Source organism: Podarcis muralis, chromosome 3 (genome assembly GCF_964188315.1).
Source record: "Podarcis muralis chromosome 3, rPodMur119.hap1.1, whole genome shotgun sequence".
Lineage (NCBI taxonomy): Eukaryota > Metazoa > Chordata > Lepidosauria > Squamata > Lacertidae > Podarcis > Podarcis muralis.
The window spans coordinates 80,761,957-80,767,956 of record NC_135657.1 but is presented as its reverse complement, the minus strand read 5'-3'; the positions used below and the strand labels follow the sequence as shown (position 1 = coordinate 80,767,956).

The 6,000-nt window shown below is 41.3% G+C and overlaps 1 long non-coding RNA gene across 1 annotated transcript in view; it reads left to right on the top strand.

The window, feature by feature from the left end:
- The first annotated feature begins 4,352 nt into the window (after positions 1-4,352).
- LOC114593913 (uncharacterized) overlaps positions 4,353-6,000 on the top strand; it is a 46,667-nt gene continuing 45,019 nt past the window's right edge. Inside the window, exon 1 of the long non-coding RNA XR_003705823.2 lies at positions 4,353-4,528. This is a non-coding gene — a long non-coding RNA (uncharacterized LOC114593913). The remainder of the gene's footprint in view (positions 4,529-6,000) is intronic.

Sequence of the window (6,000 nt, the reverse complement as noted above, 5' to 3'; positions counted from 1 at the left end):
GGTTAGATCCCACTTCAAGCACTGCTGAATTCTAAGTCCAGATGGGCTGGAGATGCTTAACAAACACACTACAATGATACCTCGGGTAAAGAACTTAATTTGCTCTGGAGGTCCATTCTTAACCTGAAACTGTTCTTAACCTGAAGCACCACTTTAGCTAATGGGGCCTGCTGCTGCTGCTGCGCCGCCACTGTGCAATTTCTGTTCTCATCCTGAAGCAAAGTTCTTAACCCAAGGTAATATTTCTGGGTTAGCGGAGTCTGTAACCTGAAGCATATGTAACCCGAGGTCCCACTGTCATTTAATTGCAAGTAGTCTGTCTTAACTGAATTGTGGAAAATGTTGTGTTGTCCTAATCCTATTCAATCAAGGGACCCATTTAAAAATGCCTATGCTATTTATAAGTTTAAGGATATGTTATACTAAAGGTGACCAGAATTTGGGTAAATAAATAAAATAAGGGAATCTACTAGGGCTTAGCCCACCCGCGGTCTCCATCATTGCCCCACCCCCGGGGATGTTTATTTACAAATGTTTAACACTCTGGTGTTCCAATGACTTTCTACAACCCTGATGAAAAAATCCCCTACACCTCCCTTTGCCTCAGAATAGGTAATATTTGTGCTCTAGTTTCTTTTCTCTTTCCAATACCCTTTCCATTCCTGCGTAGTTACCTGTGCTGCCTCCAATGAAGCATTATTTACATCCTGATCTTGAGCTTTCCATATGGCTATCCAACTCCTACTGAGTTTTTAGGAAGGATTTGAAAGTAGGGGATGTTATCTCCTGAGGGTTAGGCTTGGCAGACTTGAAGCTTTTGGAGGGGGGTGAAGTCCAATGCAGTGTTACATCCTATTACAAGACTAAGAAAGAACCACACATAAGGAACTAAAGCTAGCCATAGTCAAGGATCCCAGTACATAGAATGAAAAAGTGAAAAGCTCCCTGGCCAAGAGATGAAGGGATTTTGTTGTTGTTGTAAAGTTTAATCAAGTGAGATATAAGTAGCACATCTGAATTATTCACTCTGGCAGCATAACCTGGAGAACTTGGGGCAATTAATATCTAAGGCAGACTTACCCAGAATGAAATGTGAAGATTAGATCCAGACTGAACACATACACAAACGTCTCAGAGAAAGGGAAATAAATAAAAAATGTAGCAGAAATATCATTAAAACTTCATATTTGCTGAAATTCATTGTTGAAGATACCAGGACCTTGGCTAGGTCACTGAAAACATTTGCTCTACTGTTTCCACCTGCATTACTCTAAAAACAGTTTTGATGGCGTCAAGAGTTGCAGATTCTTTAAATCACTTCCAGACATCTCCCCCCCCCAACCCCCCGGGGATTTGATATTGCCTCTGCCATTTTCTCTAGAAAGCAACCAGGTTTGTGAGCCTCCCACAAGGTCGAAATCCACTGCTTGAGTATCAACTGACAAATATCTTTTTTGCCATTTACCAATTAATTGAGAAGGCTGCTAAGTTGTTGAGTAAACTAATTGTAAATGAGCACAGCACTTTGGGCTTCGCAGAATCTTTATTACTGTGGCTATGATAGATAGGCTGAGGGAAATCAAGCTATGCGCAGATATCAGATCCTGGAGGCCTTATTTACAAACTGATTTTCAATGGCAAACAAACCCTCAAATGTGCAGTACTAAGCAAAATGTGGTAAATAGGCCAAATCTCCTACTGGGATTTTTCTGTATGAGGAGGAGGAGGAGTGAATTGCGAACACAGTGACTCTTGTAGTTAGAAGAGTTACACAAGGGGAATACTGAAAAAAGCCTAGAAATTTCCAAAGAAAGAAATCAAATTTCACATGCTGGTAAGCTTGAAGGGGGTATTTGTTTGTGTGAAGGAAACCAGCATCTTGGCTATTGCTTCTAATTAATGGGTGCCTGTTGCTCTGTTTCTGTATGTAAAGGCAAAACACAAAAGCAATGTTGTATTGTAAACAGTGCAGGTGTACAGATCACAAGTTCTGACAGACGGTGCAGTTGATTCTTGCACTTTTACTCACATCTCAGAAGATAAAACACATAGCAGGGTATTTTGTTAAGGGTGTTCGGAATTGTAGCTCTGCAATCTCATCATTTCTACACAAACATCTTTTTTTTTTTTAATGACATTAATAATCTCCCCATAAAGGGGTGGCAACCCATGGACATTCAGATGTTGTTCAACTACAACTCCCATCATCCCTAACCATTGGACATGATGACTAGGGCTGATGGGACTGGAGTCTAAAAACATCTGGAGGGCCACAGATTAGATTTCGTGTTCATTCCACATCACACACACAACACACACAAACAATTATTCTCTCCAGACGACATCCAGCCTAGATACTTAAATAGACTGAGGAGTAAAAGAGGATATTCAAAATAGAATTTTACATAGTGGGCAATTTATAGAGACTTACTGGACTTCTCAGGGAGGAAACTCAGATAGAAACCAATGGAAGAAATAAGGAGTCATTTAACAGACTGGTTACAGTACCACCAATTGTAATATATTTTTAAACTAGATAAGAAAAATGGATTTCTGGACCAAAGCTCACAATTTGAAATAGATTTATTAGTGAATAATGAAAAACTATCATTTAAAATGTATAAGCTATTATTAGAGTACGAAGCAAAAGATTAACTGGTAAAAGCTTCAAAAAGGATCAAGGCTGGAGAGAGAACGATTAGACCTCCCCTCCCTGTACCCTGTTGTCCTAATGAAGATTGGGGAGGGAGGCACACCTGTAATTAAATTAAGAAAAATCCCAGATGTAGTTGCTAATTACACATTTAGACTAACATGTAGTTTTGCCCTCAGGGCCTGTTGTGATGGTATTGTTGGTGTCTCTGAAGCTCTTGGTAGGAGCAGGGATGGTCTTGACTCAATATGATTTCCATTTTTCAGTATTTGCACCCTCTGTGCTCATTTGACTCCTCTGCCAATATGTATGTATTACGTTACTGGAAAATGAAGAAAATGGAATCCAGATGGCAGCTCTCTGTGCTATTGATTTGACATTTGCAAGCTAAAATAGGAACTTAGGAAGCCAGCATAATTATAATTTCCCCCCTCTATTTTTGAATCCTGTTTCTGAACCTTTAGCAGCAGATATTTTGTGGGTGAAACTCTTTTCCTGGTGTGGGGTAAATTGATGTGGAAACCTGCTCAATTTCTCTTTGTTGGTTTGCTGTTGAATGCAGAAGGGTACAGATGGGAGAGGATATTGATTTACCGTATTTTTTGCACCATAACACTCACCTTTTTCCTCCTAAAAAGTAAGGGGAAATGTCTGTGCCTGTTATGGAGGGAATGCCTACAGGTGGCATGCCTACGGATTTTCCTCCTCTAAAAACTATGTGCGTGTTATGGTCGGGTGCGTGTTATAGAGCGAAAAATACGGCAGTTTGCATTTAAAGCTGAAATTCCCTAATTTGCACTTTCCAAAATTATACAACAGGGGTCAGCAAACCTTTTCAGCAGGGGGCCAGTCCACTGTCCCTCAGACCTTGTGGAGGGCCGGACTATATTTTTTTTTTTGGGGGGGGGGGGTATGATTGAATTTCTGTGCCCCACAAATAACCCAGAGATGCATTTTAAACAAAAGCACACATTCTACTCATGTAAAAACACACTGATTCCCAGACTGTCTGCAGACCGGATTTAAAAGGCTATTGGGCTGGATCTGGCCCCCGGGCCTTAGTTTGCCTACCAATGCTATACAAGAAGTGAAACACAGCTGTCCTTTGTAAAAAGTTTGTAAAAAGAATGAGAAACCAGGGAAAACCAAATTTGACAGATTCGCCCATCCCAACTGAAGAGCAGGGCCTGTAAAATGTCTTCAGTGCTAGCAGTCTTGAAGATGAGGATTTTGCACCACTTTAGTGGTGCTACAGATGAGACTTGGAATGACATCTATTCACCACAGTGTAGTGGGAGTGCTTTGGTTTGATCACCCATTCTTTCATCTCATATCAAACGCTTTGGAAGGCTGCGAATGTGTGTTCAAGCCACTTTCACAGCACTATGGAACTTCCTACAATGTTGTGAACTGACAGGACAGTGGAGAGGGAGAAGAGTATCCCAACAAGGGGTGTAGCTATGACTGGGACACACCAGTGCAAACTAATGATGGAGAAAGGGGGTGAGGGCTGGGGGCTTAGGAGGTATTCATAGGACGGCAAGGGGGCAGTGGTCAGTTCACAGGAGCCAGAGGAAGGGGACACTTTAAGAAAAACACTGTGGCCTAATTTGATTAGTAGAATGCCTGGCATCTGGTAGGTGGGGCTTCTGTGCTGTGCTCTGGAATTGGCCCCTCCCTTTGGGTGTTCAGTTCAGTTATAGAGAGCAACTGCCATTCTCGCCTCGCGATGTTGTTTTAGTTTCTCTCAGACGGTGTGTTATGGTGTTACAGTTTTCTTTATTATTAAAGCTTTGTTTGACATATACGTGAGCCGCTTACGTTGCTGAAAGAAAAGAAACTCTGCTGAAGAAGGGTGGAATATCCTCAAGTTGGGTGAGTTAGGGGATATTCACAGTCTGACAGGAGGATTGATTTTTTAAAAATCACCCCCACATCACCAGAGCCAGAGGGCGCCCCGTCTCTGTGAACACAGCGGGCTCTGAGGTGTCAGGAACAGCAAGAGGCTGAAGCAAGCAAGGGAACCCAGCCCAGCTCACTGGTCAGGTGGGGCTCATTAGCTCTGGGAGGAGGGTTGTGTCCCCTCAGCTGGATTAGGCTCAGGGCAAGTGAGGGTCACATGCCTCGTCATGGGACTGTGTACATCAGCAGGACTTGCTGCCAGGTATGCCATGGTTCAAGACAGACAGCTCCTGTTGTTAATCGGAAGCTATGCTTTTTTCTGTTTTAAACATCCACACATCCCTTTAAGTGCAGGAGAAGATATTCCCCCCCTGGGCCCACCAACCTATACATGTTTCAGTGTGACCAAAGAAGGAGTTCCAAGTTAAAATTTTGGAGGAATTATGCCCATATGCATGTCAATTCATGGAAAATATTGTGGAGGGGTGATGGTAAATTCACTTCAAAGTTTAAATATGTTTGGATAGTATTTTAAATTGCTGGGAGCTTCAATAGCAGTTTTAATCCCTCTTATTGTGTGGTCATCAACCAGTATAAAATGGTATAGAAGTGCCTTTCTGTCCTTCACACCCCCCCCCAAAAAAATTGTTTTTTCACTTGCTTAGACAAAAAGCACCTTTCTGCCCTTCATAAATGCCCACTAAGAGCTGGAAAGAGGTGCTTTAAATGGCACAGTTGAAGCCAGTCTAAATTGTTGTCTTGTGTCCATTTAAGCAGTAAAAGTTGCCTCCCCTTCATTGAAAACAATAGTTACTAAATGAAGCAATTTGCTTTTAGAACATTGAATGATAAATTTCTCTTTAAGTTCTTTTTAACTTTCTATTTGTATTGTTTCTAAAGAGTGCCTATTGTTCTACTTGCTGTGAATATTTTTTGTTTCCAATATCCTTGAGTGGAGAGAATATGTTACAGCAGCTCAATGGTACAACAGTTTGTGATTTATCTATCAAAGCTATTTATAGAGCAGTAGCCACCATAACGTTTAAGCTTTGCCTCTACTTGCTATCTAGAGACAAACAGATAAATCTTTTGCTGGTAGCAAATTAAATATTCAACCCCTGATGTTTTAGGGGCCTGGAATTCATGCAGCTATTTAAAAGTGAAATTGATTGTAAAATGATTTAGGGCAAAAAATGGAAAATTCTGTAAGATTAGAAAGAATTGGTGTGATAATTATTGATGGGCAGTTTTTTCTGGGGCCCAATTTTGAAGTGGTCACCTAAAACATGGCTGCAGAAGCTATGCTAGATTACAATTAATATCATCTTTGACCATTGACCATGCTAGTTGGAGCTGATGGAAACTGGACACAAACAACAGCTGGAGGATTGCTAGTTCCCCAGTTATGCCCTACAAGCCCAGTTCATGCTGCAACCAAATGACCT